The sequence below is a fragment of the Oncorhynchus gorbuscha genome, linkage group LG12 (assembly GCF_021184085.1).
Source record: "Oncorhynchus gorbuscha isolate QuinsamMale2020 ecotype Even-year linkage group LG12, OgorEven_v1.0, whole genome shotgun sequence".
In the NCBI taxonomy this organism is placed as follows: domain Eukaryota; kingdom Metazoa; phylum Chordata; class Actinopteri; order Salmoniformes; family Salmonidae; genus Oncorhynchus; species Oncorhynchus gorbuscha.
The window spans coordinates 73,918,688-73,944,176 of record NC_060184.1 but is presented as its reverse complement, the minus strand read 5'-3'; the positions used below and the strand labels follow the sequence as shown (position 1 = coordinate 73,944,176).

General features: G+C 44.5%; 1 pseudogene; it reads left to right on the top strand.

The window, feature by feature from the left end:
• LOC123991386 overlaps positions 1-25,489 on the top strand; it is a 174,209-nt pseudogene that overhangs the window by 131,360 nt on the left and 17,360 nt on the right.

Sequence of the window (25,489 nt, the reverse complement as noted above, 5' to 3'; positions counted from 1 at the left end):
GAACCCTTTTAGATTCTAGATAACACCTTTTATTAAGAACCCTTTTAGATTATAGATACCACCTTTTATTAAGAACCCTTTTAGATTCTAGATAACACCTTTTATTAAGAACCCTTTTAGATTCTAGATACCACCTTTTATTAAGAACCCTTTTAGATTATAGATACCACCTTTTATTAAGAACCCTTTTAGATTCTAGATAACACCTTTTATTAAGAACCCTTTTAGATTCTAGATACCACCTTTTATTAAGAACCCTTTTAGATTCTAGATACCACCTTTTATTAAGAACCCTTTTAGATTCTAGATACCACCTTTTATTAAGAACCCTTTTAGATTCTAGATAACACCTTTTATTAAGAACACTTTTAGATTCTAGATAACACCTTTTATTAAGAACTCTTTTAGATTCTAGATAACACCTTTTATTAAGAACACTTTTAGATTCTAGATACCACCTTTTTTCTATAAGTGTATAGATGCATTGTACTGTTAGACCACATACTCTACGTCCAGGAAGTGAAGGTGTCTCTTCTGTCCTGTTTTCTCCAGGTGTCTCTGTTCAACTATGTGTTCCTGGTGAGTTGGGCATTCGCCCTGCCCTTCGGTCAGTTCAGGCCCCTGGCCTCCAGCGTCTGTACCGTCTGGACCTGTGTCATCATCGTCTGCAAGATGCTCTACCAACTCACCTCTATAAACCCCTCTACGTACTCGAAGAACTGCTCCATGGTGGGTAGCAGCCCAGGGAGTGTCGGGTGGTGGACATGGGGTGTGTGTTTGTGGAGTGGGAGGGGTGCTGTATGTACATTATGTTCAGGGAGTGTCGGGTGGTGGACAGGGGGTGTGTTTGTGGAGTGGGGGGGTGCTGTATGTACATTATGTTCAGGGAGTGTCGGGTGGTGGACAGGGGGTGTTTGTGGAGTGGGGGGGGTGCTGTATGTACATTATGTTCAGAGAGTGTCGGGTGGTGGACATGGGGTATGTGTTTGTGGAGTGGGGGGGTGCTGTATGTACATTATGTTCAGGGAGTGTCGGGTGGTGGACAGGGGGGGTGTTTGTGGAGTGGGGGGGGGTGCTGTATATACATTATGTTCAGAGAGTGTCGGGTGGTGGACAGGGGGTGTGTGTTTGTGGAGTGGGGGGGGGTGCTGTATGTACATTATGTTCAGGGAGTGTCGGGTGGTGGACAGGGGGTGTGTTTGTGGAGTGGGGGGGGGTGCTGTATGTACATTATGTTCAGGGAGTGTCGGGTGGTGGACAGGGGGTGTGTTTGTGGAGTGGGGGGTGCTGTATGTACATTATGTTCAAGGAGTGTTGGGGTGGTGGACAGGGGGTGTGTTTGTGGGGGGGGGTGCTGTATGTACATTATGTTCAGGGAGTGTTGGGGTGGTGGACAGGGGGTGTGTTTGTGGAGTGGGGGGGGGTGCTGTATGTACATTATGTTCAGGGAGTGTTGGGGTGGTGGACAGGGGGTGTGTTTGTGTGGGGGGGGGTGCTGTATGTACATTATGTTCAGGGAGTGTTGTGGTGGACAGGGGGTGTGTTTGGAGTGGGGGGTGCTGTAGTACATTATGTTCAGGGAGTGTTGGGGTGGTGGACAGGGGGTATGTGTTTGTGGAGTGGGGGGGTGCTGTATGTACATTATGTTCAGGGAGTGTTGGGGTGGTGGACAGGGGGTGTGTTTGGAGTGGAGTGGGGGGGGTGCTGTATGTACATTATGTTCAGGGAGTGTTGGGGTGGTGGACAGGGGGTATGTGTTTGTGGAGTGGGGGGTTGCTGTATGTACATTATGTTCAGGGAGTGTTGGGGTGGTGGACAGGGGGGTGTGTTTGTGGAGTGGGGGGTGCTGTATGTACATTATGTTCAGGGAGTGTTGGGGTGGTGGACAGGGGGTATGTGTTTGTGGAGTGGGGGGGTGCTGTATGTACATTATGTTCAGGGAGTGTTGGGGTGGTGGACAGGGGGTATGTGTTTGTGGAGTGGGGGGGTGCTCTATGTACATTATGTTCAGGGAGTGTTGGGGTGGTGGACAGGGGGTATGTGTTTGTGGAGTGGGGGGTGCTGTATGTACATTATGTTCAGGGACTGTCGGGTGGTGGACGGGGGGTGTTTGTGGAGTGGGGGGTGCTGTATGTACATTATGTTCAGGGAGTGTCGGGTGGTGGACGGGGGGGGGTTTGTGGAGTGGGGGGGGTGCTGTATGTACATTATGTTCAGGGAGTGTCGGGTGGTGGACAGGGGGTGTGTGTTTGTGGAGGGGGGGTGCTGTATGTACATTATGTTCAACTTTCCAAGATTTTCTTTCCTATATGTTTCTGTTCTATGTATCTCTATATATCTCTATTTATCTCTATGTATCTCTATATATCTCTATGTATCTCTATGTATCTCTATATATCTCTATGTATCTCTATGTATCTCTATGTATCTCTATATATCTCTATGTATCTCTATGTATCTCTATGTATCTCTATATATCTCTATGTATCTCTATGTATCTCTATGTATCTCTATATATCTCTATTTATCTCTATGTATCTCTATATATCTCTATTTATCTCTATGTATCTCTATATATCTCTATTTATCTCTATGTATCTCTATATATCTCTATGTATCTCTATATATCTCTATGTATCTCTATATATCTCTATTTATCTCTATGTATCTCTATATATCTCTATTTATCTCTATGTATCTCTATATATCTCTATTTATCTCTATGCATCTCCATTTATCTCTATGTATCTCTATTTATCTCTATGTATCTCTATATATCTCTATGCATCTCCATTTATCTCTATGTATCTCTATATATCTCCATTTATCTCTATGTATCTCTATTTATCTCTATGTATCTCTATATATCTCTATGCATCTCCATTTATCTCTATGTATCTCTATATATCTCTATGCATCTCCATTTATCTCTATGTATCTCTATGTATCTCTATTTATCTCCATTTATCTCTATGTATCTCTATGCATCTCTATGCATCTCCATTTATCTCTATTTATCTCTATGTATCTCTATGTATCTGTGTATCATTATGCTCCTTGCCTGTGTTGTGCTAGCCTGTACTGGTTCAGGACGTTAATGACACTCCTGTTCTCTCGTCTGTAGCCTCTGAACTACACGGATAACCAGAGGAGTGAGATGGCTCACTCCCTGCTCTACAGCGCCCCTGTGGACCCAGCCAACTGGGTGGGTCTCCGCAAGTTCTCCCCTCTACTGGAGAACCTGAGGGTGAGAGGAGGAGAGGTGCCCTGGGAACCTGCCTACACACACACACACACACACACACACACACACACACACACACACACACACACACACACACACACACACACACACACACACACACACACACACACACACACACACACACACACACACACATATAGGCACATATGCAGCATGTGCACGCACACAAATACACACACACACACATAGGCACATATGAAGCATGTGCACGCACACAAATACACACACACACACACACACACACACACACACACACACACACACACACACACGCAGACACACACACACATCTACGCAACCTGTCTCTCTCACATATAACTGAAACTACTGTAACCGTGTTATATTATACACTGGTATCATCTCCCTAACTGCCCTTTTTAGTGCTCAAATTACCCTTCATCCTTGGAGATGGCCTGAAAACAATTGGATGGACCCATAGAATTAGGAGTTAGACATTTTGAAATTAGGACTTTAATAGGATTTCTTTGGTTGGATCAATGTTGTTCATAGTGGTGCCCATGTTTAAATCATGATTATATACACTGTCATTTCAACCCTGACCCATTTATCTGTCCTGTGTCCATCTCCATCCAGAACAACCTGTTGATTCTGGCCCTGCTGGCGTTCGAGGTGACCATCTACCGCCATCAGGACCTGTACCGCATGAGAAACAAGCTCTCCACGCCCGTCACCAGAACCATTTTCCACGATATCACCCGGCAACACCTCGACGACAGCATCGTCAACGGTGCCAAGTACTTCATCAACTACTTCTTCTACAAGTTCGGCCTGGAGGTATGATATCATGTCATTGTTGAGTTCGCAAATACACTCTTATTATGTTTTTTACTTGTGTGATAGTTGGAATATTTACCACTATATCTCTCTTTTGAAATACCTTTCATGGACGTCAAAGTAATTGTTGAGTCACCTACATTGTATGGAATTACGACTGAGCCATAATACCTACTTATGAACTCGGGAAATATAAAACTTGTTGTGTATTTGAGGTTTAAAAAGGCTTCAAAAATGCTTCTGAAGTTTGCAATTTTAACTTTGACATTTCAGACTTGCTTTTCCCTTATGAAAAATCTATCAACCCCTACAAGAAATGTCCATTAATTATAATCAACATAATAATTCACATCTCCTTTTGCTGCAGGATCATTTTCCTGTTGTAGCAAACTGGCACAAACTAAGATCCTAAATCTGTAAACCCAATATAAAGTCTCTTGAGTAAAAATGTTCCTAAACATTATCATTGCATCGTCAGACATGCTTACTGTTGGCGGTGAACGTGATTGGCCAGAGGATGGACTTCTACGCCATGCTCCACGCTTTCGGCCTGATCGCAGTCATCTACCAACAGCGCCGGAAGGCCATCGCTGACACCTGGCCCAAGTACTGTTGCTTCCTGGCCTGCATGCTCACCTTCCAGTACTTCGTCTGCATTGGCGTTCCCCCGGCCGCCTGCAAAGGTGGGTTGACCAATCCAAGGCTCCCCTCTTGCAGCCGTTATCTTTTGTCTACATGTCACCCCTTGGTATTTCAGTACTCAAGACACAGGTCATCATTTCATCACTGCGTAATGATCATGTTTTATAAATCAGAGTTGTTGTATGTGTCATGAGTCAATAGCGTCTATGAAGGAGAAAACTTACTAAACTCCTCCCCCAGACTACCCATGGAGGTTCCCCTCATCCTCCACAGACTCCAACGTCATCAAGTGGCTGTATTTCCCTGACTTCCACACCAAGCCCAACCCAATGTTCCTGCTCTGTGAGTGAAACCATTGACTGAGCATTTGCCATTAGGATTGGGACTGGGATTGGGACTGGAATTGGGACTGGAATTGGGAGTAGGATTTAGACTGGGACTGGAATTGGGTTTAGGACTAGGACTAGGATTGGGACTGGGATTGGGACTGGGATTGGGACTGGGATTGGGACTGGGATTGGGAGTAGGATTTAGACTGGGACTGGAATTGGGTTTAGGACTAGGACTTGGATTGGGACTGGGATTGGGACTGGGATTGGGACAGGAATTGGGACTAGGATTAGGACTGGGATTGGGATGCGACTGGATTTGCAATTGGGACTAGGATTTAGACTGGGACTGGAATTGGGTTTAGGACTAGGACTAGGATTGGGACTGGAATTGGGATTGGGACTAGGATTGGGACTGGGATTCGGACTGGGGTTGGGACTGGGTTTGGGACTGGGTTGTGACAACACCTCTTCTTCATCCTCCTGTTTTCTGCTCATCCTCATCTTCCTCATCTTCTTCCTCCTCTTCCTTCACCTTCTCCACCTCCTCCTCCTCTTGCTCCTCCTCCTCCTTTCCTCTCCCGTCTCCTGTAGATGACTTCATGCTGCTGCTGTGTGCCTCGCTGCAGAGACAGGTGTTTGAGGAGGAGAAGGAGGAAGCCGTGCACCTCCTGGCCGGTGACAACATGGAGATCTGCAGGGACCTGGACTCCGCCTTCTTCAGTCAACACAACCCCGTCCCAGACTTCATACACTGCAGGTAAGGGGCTGGTGCACAGGCTGTGTATGACTCAGGATTCAAACCCGTGACTTGAAAATGAGTTATCCTTACGAGCTAAAGCCTTTATGCTACACAGTACCAGCCAGGCCCAGGTCTGGTACACAGGCTGTGCCTGATCAGGCTTCAAAACCTGTTACTTGAGAATGAGCAATGCCTATGTGTGAAAGTGCCTGTGTTTTTCTCAGGGAGACAATATGAGTCGTTTGATCTTAGACAACGTTCGTCATCAGGGAAGAGTCATTTGGTGAACTACCGTCTACTACATGGCATTCAGGTCAAATCATTCCACTCTCTCTCTCTCTCTGTCTCTGTGTGTCTCTCTCTCTCTCTCTCTCTGTCTGTCTGTCTGTCTGTCTGTCTGTCTGTCTGTCTGTCTGTCTGTCTGTCTGTCTGTCTGTCTGTCTGTCTGTCTGTCTGTCTGTCTGTCTGTCTGTCTGTCTGTCTGTCTGTCTGTCTGTCTGTCTGTCTGTCTGTCTGTCTGTCTCTGTATCTCTCTCTCTCTCTCTCTCTCTCTGTCTGTCTGTCTGTCTGTCTGTCTGTCTGTCTGTCTGTCTGTCTGTCTGTCTGTCTGTCTGTCTGTCTGTCTGTCTGTCTGTCTGTCTGTCTGTCTGTCTGTCTCTCTCTCTGTATCTCTCTCTCTCTCTCTCTCTCTGTCTCTGTCTGTCTGTCTGTCTGTCTGTCTGTCTGTCTGTCTGTCTGTCTGTCTGTCTGTCTGTCTGTCTGTCTGTCTGTCTGTCTGTCTGTCTGTCTGTCTGTCTGTCTGTCTGTCTGTGCTTCTCTCTGTCTCTGTCTCTCTGTCTCTGTGTCTCTCTGTCTCCGTGTCTCTCTGTCTCTGTGTCTCTGTCTCTGTGTCTCTCTGTCTCTGTCTCTGTGTCTCTCTGTCTCTGTGTCTCTCTGTCTCTGTCTCCGTGTCTCTCTGTCTCTGTGTCTCTCTGTCTCTGTGTGTCTCTGTCTCTGTGTCTCTCTGTCTCTGTGTCTCTCTGTCTCTGTGTCTCTCTGTCTCTGTCTCTGTGTCTCTCTGTCTCTGTGTCTCTCTGTCTCTGTGTCTCTCTGTCTCTGTCTCCGTGTCTCTCTGTCTCTGTGTCTCTGTGTCTCTCTGTCTCTGTGTCTCTCTGTCTCCGTGTCTCTGTATCTCTCTGTCTCTGTGTCTCTCTGTCTCTGTGTCTCTGTCTCTGTATCTCTCTGTCTCCGTGTCTCTCTGTCTCTCTGTCTCTCTGTCTCTGTCTCTGTGTCTCTCTCCAAAGTACTTATTAATGAGTCAATTTAGACACATTCCTTGGGTTACTCCTCCTCCAATTTTGCCGTGAGGTGAGTTAATTGAGCGATCGGATAGCCCTTCTCAAAGTGGAGCACAGATAACACATTGTCAAACACCTGTGTTTTCCCACTGCTCTCACAGCTCTCTCCTGCACACTTTGCTGGTATCAGATAACTCAGCGATGTTAAAAAGAATCACTCCATCCAAGCCTTCCACCGTGTCCTGTGAGTGACTCAAACAAGGCTTTCTATGCTCCTGGAACCCAATAGTCTCCCTGAAACAAGGGGAACCGTTCTGACACTAGTGACCGTTAACCCTGTGACAGCCGGCTCTTACAAAGAAGAAGACAGCTGTAGCATGTCAGATATCCAGTTGAAATGTGTTACATTTTGAGTTTGCATCCCAATATTGCACTTTATATACATCACAGAGGACTGATATATAACTAAACTGTTTGACATAGAAACTCCAGATTTTCTGAAGGTTTTTAAATTCATGTTTATTAATGATTAAATTATGAGAAATAATAATACCGTTCCACCCAGGAGGCCACTAGGTCATTTGACTGCAGGTACTAATGAATTTCCCTCCCCCAGATCCTACCTGGACATGCTGAAAGTGATCATGTTCAGCTACCTCTTCTGGTTCGTGCTCACCATCATCTTCATCACGGGCACCACCCGCATCTCCATCTTCTGTATGGGCTACCTGGTGGCCTGCTTCTACTTCCTGCTCTTTGGGGGTGACCTGCTGCTCAAGCCAATCAAAAGCATCCTGCACTACTGGGATTTCCTGATCGCCTACAACGTGTTTGTGATCACCATGAAGAACATCCTGTCGGTAAGTGTCGATGACACTGGCTACAGTGTTGTTGAATACTAGGTACAGTGTTGTTGAATACTGGGTGCAGTGTTGTTGAATACTAGGTACAGTGTTGTTGAATACTAGGTACAGTGTTGTTGAATACTGGGTGCAGTGTTGTTGAATACTAGGTACAGTGTTGTTGAATACTAGGTACAGTGTTGATGAACACTGGCTACAGTGTTGTTGAATACTAGGTACAGTGTTGTTGAATACTGGGTGCAGTGTTGTTGAATACTAGGTACAGTGTTGTTGAATACTGGGTACAGTGTTGTTGAATACTGGCTACAGTGTTGTTGAATACTAGGTACAGTGTTGATGAATACTGGCTACAGTGTTGTTGAATACTAGGTACAGTGTTGATGAATACTGGCTACAGTGTTGTTGAATACTGGGTGCAGTGTTGTTGAATACTAGGTACAGTGTTGTTGAATACTGGGTACAGTGTTGTTGAATACTAGGTACAGTGTTGTTGAATACTAGGTACAGTGTTGATGAATACTGGCTACAGTGTTGTTGAATACTAGGTACAGTGTTGTTGAATACTAGGTACAGTGTTGTTGAATACTGGGTACAGTGTTGTTGAATACTAGGTACAGTGTTGTTGAATACTAGGTACAGTGTTGTTGAATACTGGGTACAGTGTTGTTGAATACTAGGTACAGTGTTGTTGAATACTAGGTACAGTGTTGTTGAATACTGGCTACAGTGTTGTTGAATACTGGCTACAGTGTTGTTGAATACTAGGTACAGTCAGAATTCGTCAAACCGAATTTGAGATTAGTTGGGGGGACATCTTGGCACTAAAGGTTGTAGTAAGATGTAGGATTCAGTGATAGGTGGGGAGGCATAGATAGAAGTTCAGTCCATTATTAAAAATAAATAAACGAGTGTGCTGAAACAAGCGGCCTGCAGCAGACATAGAGATACAATGTAATATGTTCTTTTTAATTCTGCAACAACAGTATATAGTAGATATAGTGGTGTGATTGGTTGCTGCTGTGTCATGTTTTAGCTGACTGTGGTTTGTCCACAGATACTGGCCTGTGGATACATAAAGTCCCTGGTCACCAATCACTGTTGGCTCATACAGCTGTTCAGCCTGGCCTGCACTATAAAAGGCTATTCTAAACGTAAGTGACTCAACCACCACTGTAAAGCAGAATGCCTTTGGAAACACACTTTCTCTGTTTTGATATGTGACAGAAAATGTACACCCGCTTAAAAGGATTTGCAAAGCATTATTCCGTTGAATGTTCAGAAATGCTTGATGTTAACTCAATCTGAAGTGGAGTTGAGGAGAAAAGTTTCACTTTCTTCAAAATGTAAAGAATTAACAAATATTTGATGATTTACGTTTCTTGAAATCGTTGCAGCTGAGCAACAGGCCAACAAGCATTGTGAGTTGCCTAGCGACGAGGCAGGCATCATCTGGGACAGCATCTGTTTTGCCTTCCTGTTGCTACAGCGACGCGTATTCATGAGCCACTACTTCCTACACGTGGTCGCCGACATTCGCTCCTCACAGATCCTCGCCTCCAGGTAAACTTTAACGTTGTTTGGTTTGGTTTACTCTACTTTCACAATGACCATTAAAAATAAAACAAAATCTAATTAAACTTGACTGTGTATTCAATGTATTTGTCAATTGATATTAGATGTATTGTGTGTGTTGCGTTAGAGGGGCTGAGCTGTCCCAAAGCACCATAGTGAAAGCTGTAAAAGCCAGGATCGAAGTGGAGAAGAGGTCCATGGACCTGCTGAAGAGACAGTGAGAGCATGTGTTTTCTACAGACAGAAAATATACACATATAGTATAACACATATGTGCCATATACACACACATAATATACAGTCCTTCCACATGGATGATGTACGCACAGAGATTTAATATAATAATAATAATTAGCTGAGTGCTTATACTTGTCCTTTTTCACATGTACAAGTGTGTATTATACACGTTTTTTTTGCATATCCCAACTCATATCCCAACTCATATCCCAACCCATATCCCAACTCATATCCCAACTCATATCCCAACTCATATCCCAACACATATCCCAACTCATATCCCAACACATATCCCAACCCATATCCCAACCCATATCCCAACTCATATCCCAACTCATATCCCAACCCATATCCCAACTCATATCCCAACTCATATCCCAACTCATATCCCAACTCATATCCCAACTCATATCCCAACACATATCCCAACTCATATCCCAACTCATATCACAACTCATATCCCAACTCATATCCCAACTCATATCCCAACTCATATCCCAACCCATATCCCAACTCATATCCCAACTCATATCCCAACTCATATCCCAACACATATCCCAACTCATATCCCAACTCATATCCCAACACATATCCCAACTCATATCCCAACTCATATCCCAACACATATCCCAACACATATCCCAACTCATATCCCAACTCATATCCCAACACATATCCCAACTCATATCCCAACTCATATCCCAACTCATATCCCAACACATATCCCAACACATATCCCAACTCATATCCCAACTCATATCCCAACTCATATCCCAACACATATCCCAACACATATCCCAACTCATATCCCAACTCATATCCCAACTCATATCCCAACTCATATCCCAACACATATCCCAACTCATATCCCAACACATTAGACAGACAGTATAAACTCTCTCTCTCTCTCTCTCTCTCTCTCTCTCTCTCTCTCTCTCTCTCTCTCTCTCTCTCTCTCTCTCTCTCTCTCTCTCTCTCTCTCTCTCTCTCTGTCTGTCTCTCTGTCTCTCTCTCTGTCTCTCTCTCTCTCTCTCAATTCAATTCAATTCAATTCAAGGGCTTTATTGGCATGGGAAACATGTGTTAACATTGCCAAAGCAAGTGAGGTAGACAACATACAATTTGAATATATAAGTGAATATATATATCTCTCTCTCTGTGTATCTCTGTCTCTGTCTCTCTCCATCTTTATTGGTCTCTCTTTTGCTCTCGCAAGCTGATACCAGTCTGAACACATCCACACACACCCCGACTCCTAGCCAGCCCAAAGAACAGAGAGAAAACCAAAGTACAGATTCATTAGTTGTTGCTTCTATCTCTGTGTCCAATCAGAATGGACCGTATCAAGAGTCGACAGCAGAAGTTCAAGAGGGGGAAGGAGAGGATTTTGAGCTTGGTGCAGGAGAGCGGAGACGCAGGCCACGGACACAGCAAGGACGAGGAGGAGGAGGAGGATGAAGGTGGGATGGCTAGAGGCCTTCTGGGCCTTGAGGAACTAGTGCACTGAAAGCCATGAAGGGGATGATCTTGTCCTGCCAACCCATATCGGCCTATAAAGTTTTGCATTGATTTAACGATACGTCTGTTTGTAGAAACATCACAGTCCCACAACGATTACATAATATATACTGTTCATTCAAAACATCAAGGTTGTTTTTCAGATAAAGAAATGAGCAGAGAGAAGCAAATACAACGGAGGTGGAGGCCGTGGGTAGACCATGCATCCAGTGAGTGACCTTCAACCTTTTGATTTCATATTTGGAGCAATTCAGCTTGTAATATTCCTCTTAAATACGATATTGTCTATTTCCTGTGGCTGTAGTTAATGTACATGTAACAAAGTTAGGCTTGAATGTGTTTATTGACACTCAAGATGATTATCATATCTTATATGAGTTTGTCATTACATAAATATATGTGTGTACCATAGGAGGCTGGTGAGGGGAGGACGGCTCAGATAATGACTGGAATGAAGTGACTGGAATGGTATCAAACACAAAGAAACCATGCGTTTGATGTTTAAATACCATTCCAATGATTCCATTCCAGCCATTGCTACGAACACATCCTCCCCAATTAAGGTGCCACCAGCCGCCGGTGGTGTGTATGTGAGTTCATCTCTCATGGAGTGGTGGACGTTCCAGAACTCCACATCCTTTCCAACCGCTTCGCTAAACACAAAAACAACTGCCGTTCTGAATTTGCTCCAGTCATTCAAATCCAAACAACACCCATCTATTTCAGTGACTACCTGGACCTGCCATTTGTGTTTGAAGTATTGAAACCAAACCATATGATTTCAATTTAAAGTATTTGTATAAACATGATAAGGTGACTGTAAGAAACGCTCATCATTTCAAATAGGTTACATGTCATATTAAACAGCATATAAACTCTCTAAATAGGTTACATGTCATATTGAACAGCATATAAACTCTCTAAATAGGCTACATGTCATATTAAACAGTATATAAACTCTCTAAATAGGCTACATGTCATATTAAACACTCTGAATAGACTACATGTCATATTAAACCGTATATAAACTCTCTAAATAGGCTACATGTCATATTAAACAGTATATAAACTCTCTAAATAGGCTACATGTCATATTAAACAGTATATAAACTCTCTAAATAGGCTACATGTCATATTAAACAGTATATAAACTCTCTAAATAGGTTACATGTCATATTAAACAGTATATAGATAGATAGATAGATAGATAGATAGATAGATAGATAGATAGATAGATAGATAGATAGATAGATAGATAGATAGATAGATAGATAGATAGATAGATAGATAGATAGATAGATAGATAGATAGATAGATAGATAGATAGATAGATAGATAACCCAATCAAAAGGGAAAGTTCGATGAAAGTGGGAATATGCCAGGCCTATTGAGCCGAAATCAATTATGGCCTATAGAAAATAGAACAAAAATTAAGGAAACTTTTAAGAAATTATTTGTTTTGTTTATAAATACTTTGCTACAATGACCCACGAGCTACCCACCTCATTCCTTTCTGTTACCATGTTCACGTAGTAAGTACACCACCTTGTTAGGGCAGTGGTCCCGTGGTCGGAACATATATCAGCGGAAATTTCAAGTGCGCCACGTATAGTTTTTGATAAAACTCAAACTTTCATTAAAATGCACATACAATGTACTGAATTAAAGCTACACTCGTTGTGAATCTAGTTACCGAGTCAGATTTGTAAAATGCTTTTCGGCGAAAGCATGAGAAGCTATTATCTGATAGCATGTATCCCCCAAAATACTGCACCGTCACCTAACAACAGATTTTGCGATAGCCGGGGGCTACTCAAAACGCAGAAATAAAATATAAAACATTCATTACCTTTGACGAGCTTCTTTCTTGGCACTCCTAGATGTCCCATAGACCTCATTTTGGGTCTTTTTTCGATTAAATCGGTCCATATATAGCCTAGATATCGATATATGAACACTGTGTGAACAACGGAAAAAAATCGCGTTTTATAACGTAACGTCATTTTTTAAAATTTAAAAAGTCGACGATAAACTTTCACAAAACACTTCGAAATACTTTTGTAATGCAACTTTGGGTATTACTACACGTTAATAAGTGATAAAATTGATCACGAGGCGATGTAAATTCTATTGGTGTCCGTCTGGAAATGATGTCTGGAAAAATCTCAACCAAAATATCCGGTCGCAGACCTGAAGAAAAAGCCTGTCTCTTCTTCGTCTGACCAAGAAACAAATCGTAGGCAAATGACAAGACTCTAGACATCATGTGGAAGCTGTAGATACTGCAACCTCAGCCCCATTTAATGTGGATCGGCTATAACAATGGGTTGAAGTGGCAGATGGATATATTTTTCAATTTTCAGTGATCAGATTTTCCTGCACTTTTCGATGAAACGCACGTTCTGTTATAGTCACAGCCGTGATTTAACCAGTTTTAGAAACGTCTGAGTGTTTTCTATCAACACATACTAATCATATGCATATACTATATTCCTGGCATGAATAGCAGGGCGCTGAAATGTTGCACGATTTTTAACAAAAAGCTGCGAAAAGCTGCGAAAATTCTCAACTTCCCTAAGAGGTGGATATGTGTCTTTTCAGATTCCACAATGATTCTTTAGTTGTGGACACTACATCACCACACTCCCTCTCATGCTCTTGGGCCTCATCTTTGTAAATCACCTTGATTTTTCACCTGTGTGTTTTATCAGTTTCTTTCTGAAAATATTTAGTGAACTCCATGACAGTAGCTAAAGTAAGGGGCTATAACAGCACACAAATAGACTACAAATGCATGCTGGGCCAGGCATGCCCTGAGCTCGTGAAGTGAGTGCTACTCGAGCGAAATTGGAGAGGGCTAAAAGGCCAACGCTCCAGCCTTTGGGAATCTCGCTCCGCCCTCCAGTCAAATTGGGAACGCTCCACTGTACACTCCGCTCCACTGTACACTCCGCTCCACTGTACACTCCGCTACCCTGTACACTCCGCTCCACTGTACACTCCGCTCCACTGTACACTCCGCTACCCTGTACAGTCCGCTACCCTGTACACTCCGCTCCACTGTATACTCCGCTCCAGCTCCGCTCCACTGTACACTCCGCTACCTTGTACACTCCGCTCCACTGTACACTCCGCTCCAGCTCCGCTACCCTGTACACTCCGCTCCAGCTCCGCTACCCTGTACACTCCGCTCCACTGTACACTCCGCTACCCTGTACACTCCGCTCCACTGTACACTCCGCTCCACTGTACACTCCGCTCCACTGTACACTCCGCTCCAGCTCCGCTACCCTGTACACTCCGCTCCACTGTACACTCCGCTCCAGCTCCGCTACCCTGTACACTCCGCTCCACTGTACACTCCGCTCCACTGTACACTCCGCTCCAGCTCCGCTACCCTGTACACTCCGCTCCACTGTACACTCCGCTCCACTGTACACTCCGCTCCAGCTCCGCTCCACTGTACACTCCGCTCCACTGTACACTCCGCTCCACTGTATACTCCGCTCCACTGTACACTCCGCTCCAGCTCCGCTCCAGCTCCGCTCCTCTGTACACTCTGCTCCAACTTCGCTCCACTCACTTACTCTGGTACAGTGTAATACACAAGTGGACTAGTATAAGTGCATAACCTTTAACCTTGTCTTTCACTCCCCTCTCAGTGGTGAGAAGTGGTAACTATTACCTGTTTGAGACGGACAGTGAAGAAGAGGAAGATGAGGATAAAAATGAGGAAGAGCAGCCCAAGAAGTCTGCATTTCAGGTTCGAACGTAGGAAATCATCCTTTTACCACTGTCCTGCATTGTCAGAATAGTGATTTTTGTCCAGTAACAACAGTTGGATAGTCTTTTTATGTGCATTTTTTCTTTCTTTCTTGATTATTTAAACGGGACTGCTTGCTTCTATTTCTGTTCGAACCGATTTCTAATGTGTGATTGATCATGTCACAAACAGGTAACAAGTCTAATTACCAAATGTTGTTTGTTCTCTCCGTACTTAACAGTTTTCTCTCCTTTTAACCAAGTACCAACTGCTAACATTCTTTTGTCGTGAGTTGTGTTTGTTTCGGCCTTTATTTGTGACAAATGTTATGGTCTTCTAAATCTCACCCCTGCTTTGTCCCCCTCTGCCTTGCTGGCTTTAACAAAGTCTATCATTAAGCTGCCCAAAGCTGGTCTGCAGTATATAATGAGGGCAGCCAAGGTACTCTCACAACTAGGTCTCTATCTTGTATTTCCCTTTTTGTATGCTGTGAGTATCCTTGACCACTCCAGTCCAAGCTACTTTCTAACGACATTAAATGCATTTTCCCCTCTCACTCCAATACATGACCACGATGTCAGTAAAGTTCTGTTCAAATACCACAGCCGCGCCTCCATTTCACAAGATGATGCCGAGTCATGACAAAATGGCGGCCGCTGATGATGCATGCAGTTGAAATTCAGTGAACTGTGTTGCTCTTCTGTTTCTGGCGTAGATCTCCTCCCTGTGTGTGCTTTGGGAGAGAGATGTGCACGTGTGGTGGTGGGTGGCTTTTCTTCCAGGGTAATTCTCTGTGGAGTTAAGACTGTGTCTTAAACAGCATTGGGATCAATACTATTTCAGTTGGGTCAATTTCAGGAAGTAAACTGAAATGTACTGAACTGAAATGGAATCAACCCTAAACTCATCATTTAGGCCATCATTGTAAATAAGAAATTGTTCTTCACTGACTAGCCTAGTTAAGTAAAGGTTACATTTAAAAAGTCAAATGTAAACCCCTGTTCTCAAACTAGGAATGGTGGGTTGTGTTCATCTTTAGGGGCACTTCAATCGTAACTGCCATTTTTGGTCCCAGCTACATAAACAAATTCCCTTACATTCATCCTCTGCATTGTGTACTTTGTCAATGGTTTTAGCGTTTTCCTGGTTGGTTGACGAGGGTATATTCTCTTTGGCTGCCTAATTCGGACACATTTCCTACACTCATTTCAACTCAACTGAGTGTGTGAGCAAAATTTGAGCCACGTTGCTTGACTTTTGATAAAGCACACCAATGGCAAGTCTGTCAACATGAACCAGACTCGCTAAAAATCAAATCTCTTAAAGGACGGGTAAGTGTCCCAATTAAGCAGCCAAACAGTCCCTCTTGGCCATATGGTGTTTGATCAGTAGTCCACCCGTGTGGTTGTTAACCAGTGTGGTTGTTAACATCCACTCCCCACAGTTTGTTTACCACGCCTGGATGACCAATTCCAAGACAGCCATGAAGGAGCGCAGCAAGGAGAAACGCCGCTTCTGGAAGAAATACACTGAAGGGAGCAGCAGCAAGTCAAGGACAGAGGATCTGGAGGAAGGTATGATGCGCAGCAGGAAGACCCAAGTTGTCATTGAAAGCAGATGAAAATAATAGGTTTTTAGTCTCCTCCATTTCTGGTGTAACCAGACTGAACACTGTAAATGTGAAACAATGGTGAGTACAGCATTCAGTTTGACTAAACCAGGCTAATCCCACCCATCGTAGGATATTTAATATGCTAGCAGTTCCTCTGGGAAACCTGTCCCCACCTCACAATGTTTTATTTTTATGAATTATTATTATTTTTGTACTTTTTTTACTCCTTTCCAATTGGTAGTTACAGTCTTGTGCCATCGCTGCAACTCCCGTACGGACTTGGGAGAGGCGACGGTCGAGAGCCATGCGTCCTCCGAAACACGAACCTGCCAAGCCGCAATGCTCCTTTAACACACTGCTCACTTAATCTGGAAGCCAGCTGCACTAATGTGTCAGAGAAAACGCTGTACAACTGGTGACCGAAGTTAGTGTGCATGCGCCCGGCCCGCCACAAGGAGTCGCTAGAGCGCGATGGGACAAGGACCGGCCAAACCCGCCCCTAACCCGGACGACGCTAGGCCAATTGTGCACCGCCTCATGGGTCACCTGGTCGTGGCTGGCTGCGACACAGCCTGGGTTCGAAGCCGGGTCTGTAGTGACGCCTCAAGCACTGCGGTGCAGTGCCTTAGAACGCTACGCAACTCGGGGAGGCCTCTCACCTCCCAATGTTTACCCTTGTCTCGCCGCAATCCATCCATGCTGAACTTGTTGTATTACAGTATGTTTCACCCTCTCAGGTTTTCTCGTTATAGGCCCTAGACTAGCTATGAATGGGTATGTTGTGCCCTTTTTCTGTTCAAGAGCGCCTACTTAACGATTTGCCGCATTCCCAATGGGAGACATGTTGTGTCCAGTCCACAGTCCCGCCAAGTCCCCCCTCCTTCCCTCTCTACTCCCCCTCCTTCCCTCCCTCCTCCCCACAGCCCAGCTCCAACTCCAGGCAGGGCCAAGGCATTCCTGGGTCTGAAAGGTAGAACGCCATGTTTGATTAGACATGGTCAATTCATCCCATATGAAGGCTGGACTGACTGTGGACGTGGCTGGAATACAGTACGGTCTCTCAGTTCAGCCAAATAGTTTTACATGAGGTCTGTGAGAAGACCACACTGTCTTACATGCTGACCAGACCGCTCGCGCGCATGGGTCCACGTGCAGCACCGAGAGCATGTTGATTATGTCCCCTCACACCAGACGTGATCAGGACACCACGAGTTAGGAATATCAAAATTAAATCTGAACCAACTATATTAATTTGGGGACAGGTCGATAAGCAAACATTTATGACAATTTAGCTAGCTAGCTTGCTGTTGCTAGCAAATTTGTCCTGTGATATAAAAATTGGGTTGTTATTTTACCTGAAATGCACAAGGTCCTCTACTCCAACAATTAATCCACAGATAAAAGGTCAACCGAGTTGGTTTCTAGGAATCTCTCCTCCTTCAGGTTTATTCTTCTTCTTTGGACTTTATATGGCGGTTGGCAACCAACTTTAAGGTGCATTACCACCACCAACTGGACTGGAGTGTGAACCTCAGTTCATCTTTCAATCACCCATGTGGGTATATGCTCCTAAAAACTAATGAGGAGATGGCACGTGGATATATGCTCCTAAAAACCAATGAGGAGATGGCACGTGGGTATATGCTCCTAAAAACTAATGAGGAGATGGCACGTGGGTATATGCTCCTAAAAACCAATGAGGAGATGGGAGAGGCCGGGACTTGCAGCACGTCAAGCGTCACACAAAAGTCTGGCTATGCAGACACTCACTGACATGCGCGAGCAGTGTGGGTGCAATGATTGAATAACATGTGTGTCAATTTATTTTGGGATGTCATTGTTTGGAAGGGTACTTTTGCGTTACAGTTTTATATCTTCACAGCAAGGGATATCATTTTATAATTGTGTATGATTCCATTGACTCATTCCATATTCAATATCTTTTCTATCCAGCAGTTCATGTTCCTATGGAAGAGGAGAACCAGGAGGAGATGAAAACAGATGGATCAGGTCGGTGCAGTTCAAACCAGGGTTGGGGTCAATTCTATTTCATTTAAAGTCCATTTCAGGACATGGAATTGGAAATGTAATTTTTGTTTACATCTTAGGTGCCTCGACCCCTGATTCAAATCTCAACCCAACTCACAATGTCCTCTGCATCAAGGAAGTTACACTCACAAGTCTCAATGAATAAAGACTGATGTGGACTTGGCTGTTAAAAGACGTGTGTTGTCTTCCTCCCTGTTCCCAGACAACATGCTGAAGCGAGTCTTCAACATAGTCAAGTTCTCCTGGGTGTTGTTCCTGGCCATGTTGGACAGTTTCACAGCCTGGATCAACTCCATGTGTCAGGAACACCTGGACATCTCCACCGTGCTACGCATCGAGCGCTGTATGCTCACGCACGAGGTTAACAAGGTAATGTCACGGCCACTGGGATTTAGACAATTTTGAGTGTTTAAAAAATATATTTTGTGACGCTTATCGTATTACAAGGTGTACTACCTGATACTCCAGGTGAATCGTCCAATGACGGATGAGAAACCAGCTTTGTGAAAGTTACCAGTGAACAAGTATATCTGCCTAGCAACGAAACCATTTAATTGCATAATTATTTACCATGCCGTACTGTAGTAAAACCATAGCATTGGTAACTATTTCTAGCAATATCATAGTAATATCATTGGAATGGCATATTCCAAATGTTATTACAGCCTATTTAATAATATGAAGTGGGACGAGGACCACCAATTCTAGCAGGCACTCTTGGTTGTAACATTCCAGGGGAACAAGCCTTCCCGGGAGAGCATCCACGTGTACTACCGCAAGCAAATGTGCAAGGCTGCGTCCATTGAGTCAGGCCTGGAGAGAACCGAGGAGGAGACGTGCCAGGACTGCATCCCCCACAAGGCTGCGTCCATTGAGTCTGGCCTGGAGAGAACCGAGGAGGAGACGTGCCAGGACTGCATCCCCCACAAGGCTGCATCCATTGAGTCAGGCCTGGAGAGAACCGAGGAGGAGACGTGCCAGGACTGCATCCCCCACAAGGCTGAGAGCTGTGCCTGTCTGGAGAGCCAAGAATCTGTGGCGTCTCATGATAGCCTGTCCAGGTAAGAGAATGGAAGAAAATATATGTTTTGTTACAGTTATCACTTTTTCTTATACTTATATTGATACTCAAAAGAAGTGATGAGATTGAAGAGGAAAGAGGAAATCATGTTTCATTTAAAAAAAATGATAATTCATAATATCCTGGTGATAGATAAGGGGAGTCACGCATGACTGTAAGTCTCTTTGGGTAAAATCGTCTGCTAAATGGAATTTAGTATTATTATTATTATTAGTAGTAGTAGTAGTAGTAGTAGTATTATTAGTAGTAGTAGTAGTAGTAGTATTATTAGTAGTAGTAGTAGTATTATTAGTATTATTATTATAGAATGCAAAGCTCTTTAGCTGCTACTTGATACTCCAAGGATATAGTAGTAAACACATGCTACTTTAGTACCTTGCAGTTATAATACTCAAAACATCAAGGGAAACTAAATAAAAGAATCCAAAATGACTCAATCAAGTGCTAGATATTGTCTGTTTTTAGAAAGATGTCATTCTGTGCAGATGACAGTAACGTTCTTTCAGGGATCAGATTGGAACGTTGCGTGTAAAATAATGATTTATTTGCGTTCCATCTGTGTGTAATAAAACCCAAGCCTGGTGAATCGAGCCAAGTATTGCTCAGCACGGCTACCATTTACCCGATAAACACTTACGTTACATAACCATTTGACAGTACAATTACTCAATATTCAGCAGCTATGTTTTAGAGTTTGACATGACTTAGCTTTCTGTATTTCTATGCTTCTTGTTGTTCCACACGGTTGTCTGTTTTAGTGTTATTTTGTTATTTATTTGAGACTGAGGAGTGCCAGCCTGGCAGCATGAAACTGTTCTGTTCTGTTCTGTTCTGTTCTGTTCTGTTCTGTTCTGTTCTGTTCTGTTCTGTTCTTTTCTGCTCTGTTCTGTTCTATTCTTTTCTGCTCTGTTCTGTTCTGTTCTATTCTGTTCTTTTCTGCTCTGTTCTGTTCTATTCTGTTCTTTTCTGCTCTGTTCTGTTCTGTTTTATTCTGTTCTGTTCTATTCTGTTCTATTCTGTTCTGTTCTTTTCTGCTCTGTTCTGTTCTATTCTGTTCTTTTCTGCTCTGTTCTGTTCTGTTCTATTCTGTTCTTTTCTGCTCTGTTCTATTCTGTTCTGTTCTATTCTGCTCTGTTCTGTTCTGCTCTGCTTCTGTTCTGTTCTGTTCTGTTCTGTTCTGTTCTGTTCTGTTCTGTTCTGTTCTGTTCTGTTCTGTTCTGCTCTATTCTGGTCTGCTCTGTTCTATTCTGTTCTGCTCTATTCTGTTCTGCTCTGTCTGCTCTATTCTGCTCTGTTCTGCTCTATTCTGTTCTACTCTGTTCTGTTCTGCTCTATTCTGGTCTGCTCTGTTCTATTCTGTTCTGCTCTATTCTGTTCTGTTCTATTCTGCTCTGTTCTGTTCTGCTCTATTCTGTTCTGTTCTGCTCTGTTCTGTTCTGCTCTATTCTGGTCTGCTCTGTTCTGTTCTGCTCTATTCTGTTCTGTTCTGCTCTGTTCTGTTCTGTTCTGTTCAGCTCTATTCTGGTCTGCTCTGTTCTGTTCTGCTCTGTTCTGTTCTGTTCTGTTCTACCATGTTCTGCTCTGTTCTGCCCTGTTCTGCTCTGTTCTATTCTGTTCTGCTCTGTTATGCCCTGTTCTGTTCTATTCTGTTTTGCCCTGCCCTGTTCTGCTCTGTCCTGCTCTGTTCTATTCTGTTTTGCCCTGTTCTGCTCTGCTCTGTTCTGCCCTGTTCTGTTCTGTTCTGCTCTGTTCTATTCTGTTTTGCCCTGTTCTGCTCTGCTCTGTTCTGCCCTGTTCTGTTCTGCTCTGCTCTGTTCTGCCCTGTTCTGTTCTGTTCTGCCCTGTTCTGCTCTGTTCTATTCTGTTTTACCCTGTTCTGCTCTGCTCTGTTCTGCCCTGTTCTGTTCTGCTCTGCTCTGTTCTGCCCTGTTCTGCTCTGTTCTATTCTGTTCTGTTCTATTCTGCTCTGTTCTGTTCTGCTCTATTCTGTTCTGTTCTGCTCTGTTCTGTTCTGTTTTGCTCTATTCTGGTCTGCTCTGTTCTGTTCTGCTCTGTTCTGTTCTGTTCTACCATGTTCTGCTCTGTTCTGCCCTGTTCTGCTCTGTTCTATTCTCTTCTGCTCTGTTATGCCCTGTTCTGTTCTATTCTGTTTTGCCCTGCCCTGTTCTGCTCTGTTCTGCCCTGCTCTGTTCTATTCTGTTTTGCCCTGTTCTGCTCTGCTCTGTTCTGCCCTGTTCTGTTCTGCTCTGTTCTATTCTGTTTTGCCCTGTTCTGCTCTGCTCTGTTCTGCCCTGTTCTGCTCTGCTCTGTTCTGCCCTGTTCTGTTCTGTTCTGCCCTGTTCTGTTCTATTCTGTTATGCCCTGCTCTGTTCTGCCCTGTTCTGCCTTGCTCCGCTCTGTTCTATTCTGTTCTGCCCTGTTCTGTTCTGTTATGCCCTGTTCTGCTCTGCTCTGTTCTGCCCTGTTCTGTTCTGTTATGCCCTGTTCTACCCTGTTCTGCCCTGTTCTGCTCTGTTATGCCCTGTTCTGCTCTGTTATGCTCTGTTCTGCCCTGTTCTGTCCTGTTATGCCCTGTTATGCCCTGTTCTGCCCTCTTTTGCCCTGTTCTGCCCTGTTCTGCCCTGTTATGCTCTATTCTGCCCTGTTCTGTCCTGTTATGCTCTCTTCTGCCCTGTTCTGCTCTGTTATGCCCTGTTCTGTTCTGTTCTGCCCTGTTCTGCCCTGTTCTGCCCTGTTATGCTCTGTTATGCTCTGTTCTGCCCTGTTCTGCCCTGTTCTGCTCTGTTATGCCCTGTTCTGCTCTGTTCTGCCCTGTTCTGCCCTGTTCTGCCCTGTTCTGCCCTATTCTGCTCTGTTATGCCCTGTTCTGCCCTGTTATGCCCTGTTCTGCTCTGTTATGCCCTGTTCTGCTCTGTTATGCCCTGTTCTTCCCTGTTCTGCCCTGTTATGCCCTGTTATGCCCTGTTCTGCTCTGTTCTGCCCTGTTCTGCCCTGTTATGCCCTGTTATGCCCTGTTCTGCTCTGTTATGCCCTGTTCTGCCCTGTTCTGCTCTGTTATGCCCTGTTCTGCCCTGTTATGCCCTGTTCTGCTCTGTTATGCCCTGTTCTGCTCTGTTCTGCCCTGTTCTGCCCTGTTATGCCCTGTTCTGCTCTGTTCTGCTCTGTTATGCCCTGTTCTGCCCTGTTATGCCCTGTTCTGCTCTGTTCTGCCCTGTTCTGCCCTGTTCTGCCCTGTTCTGCTCTGTTCTGCTCTGTTATGCCCTGTTCTGCTCTGTTATGCCCTGTTCTGCTTCTGTTCTGTTATGCCCTGTTCTGCTCTGTTATGCTCTGTTCTGCCCTGTTCTGCCCTGTTCTGCTCTGTTCTGCTCTGTTATGCTCTCTTCTGCCCTGTTCTTCTCTGTTATGCCCTGTTCTGCTCTGTTCTGCTCTGTTATGCCCTGTTCTGCTCTGTTATGCCCTGTTCTGCTCTGTTATGCTCTGTTCTGCCCTGTTCTGTCCTATTCTGCCCTGTTCTGCTCTGTTATGCTCTCTTCTGCCCTGTTCTTCTCTGTTATGCCCTGTTCCGCTCTGTTCTGCTCTGTTATGCCCTGTTCTGCTCTGTTCTGCTCTGTTCTGCTCTGTTATGCTCTCTTCTGCCCTGTTCTGCTCTGTTATGCCCTGTTCTGTTCTGCCCTCTTTTGCCCTGTTCTGCCCTGTTCTGCCCTGTTCTGCCCGGTTCTGCTCTGTTATGCCGTGTTCTGTTCTGTTCTGCCCTGTTCTGCCCTGTTCTGCCCTGTTCTGCTCTGTTCTGTTCTACTCTGTTCTGCCCTGTTCTGCTCTGTTCTGTTCTACTCTGTTCTGTTCTGCTCTGTTCTGTTCTACTCTGTTCTGCCCTGTTCTGCTCTGTTCTGTTCTACTCTGTTCTGCCCTGTTCTGCTCTGTTCTGTTCTGCCCTGTTCTGTTCTGCCCTGTTCTGTTCTGCCCTGCTCTGCTCTGCTCTGTTCTGGGAGCACTATTACCCACAGGCACACACACACACACTTGTCAGCTAAACTTGTGAGGACACACAATTCAGTACCATTCAAAATCCTATTTTCCCTAGTGTTAACCCTAACACTAATCTGTACTCTTACCCTTACCATAACCCTAACCTTAACCCAAAAACCTAACCTTAACCCTAAACCTAACCCTAGCTACTAACCCTAACACTAAAACTAACCCTAGCTCCTAACCCTTAACATAATTCTAACCCTAAAACGAATTCTAACCTTAACCCTAAACCCCCTAGAAATAGCATTTGACCTCATGGGGACTAACAAAATGTACCCAGTTGGTCAAATTTTTGTTTGTTTACTATTGTGTACTTGTTTACTTGTTTACTTGTTTACTCTTGGTCCCCACAAGAATAGTTTAACACGCCCACACCCACAAGAATGCAGACATTCATATGTGTGCAGACACACACACCAAAGAAGATAATGCTAAGTCCATATTCTGAGTAGAACACGGCATCAAGCTTCATCTGTCTGTGTAGAACACGGCATCAAGCTTCATCTGTCTGTGTAGAACACGGAATCAAACTTCATCTGTCTGTGTAGAACACCGAATCAAACTTCATCTGTCTGTGTAGAACACGGAATCAAACTTCATCTGTCTGTGTATTTCTCCAGTGCATACACAGAGAGCACACTGCTCTACTCCTGTCGCTCCACTCTGGACCACACTGACATGGGTCCTGACAACGTACAGGTGCCCAAGACCAGCGAACGTGCCCGTCCTAAACTCTGCAAGATGGAGGGGCTGGACCTAAAGTCCACCTCTTCAGCTGACAGCAGAGGCAGCCAGGCCAGGTAGGCAACGAGAAACTTCTCTCCTCTCATCCCTCACTCTCTTCCCTCCCTTCAAGCCTTACTCTCTACTCTTCTCCCCCTCGACCTTTACTCTCTACTCTTCCCTTCCTTTATCCTTCACTCTCCCCTTCTCTCCCTTCATCCTTCACTCTCCCCTTCTCTCCCTTCATCCTTCACTCTCTATTCTTCTCTCCCTTCATCCTTCACTCTATACTCTTCTCTCCCTCTATCATTCACTCTCTTCCCTTCCTTTATCCTTCACTCTCCCCTTCTCTCCCTTCATCCTTCACTCTCCCCTTCTCTCCCTTCATCCTTCACTCTCTACTCTTCTCTCCCTTCATCCTTCACTCTATACTCTTCTCTCCCTCTATCCTTCACTCTCCCCTTCTCTCCCTTCATCCTTCACTCTATACTCTTCTCTCCCTCTATCCTTCACTCTCTACTCTTCCCTTCCTTTATCCTTCACTCTCTACTCTTCTCTCCCTTCATCCTTCACTCTATACTCTTCTCTCCCTCTATCCTTCACTCTCCCCTTCTCTCCCTTCATCCTTCACTCTATACTCTTCTCTCCCTCTATCCTTCACTCTCTACTCTTCCCTTCCTTTATCCTTCACTCTCCCCTTCTCTCCCTTCATCCTTCACTCTATACTCTTCTCTCCCTCTATACTTCACTCTCTACTCTTCCCTTCCTTTATCCTTCACTCTCCCCTTCTCTCCCTTCATCCTTCACTCTCTACTCTTCTCTCCCTTCATCCTTCATTCTCTACTCTTCTCTCACTTCATCCTTCACTCTCCCCTTCTCTCCCTTCATCCTTCACTCTCTACTTTTCTCTCCCTTCATCCTTCACTCTCCCCTTCTCTCCCTTCATCCTTCACTCTCCCCTTCTCTCCCTTCATCCTTCACTCTCCCCTTCT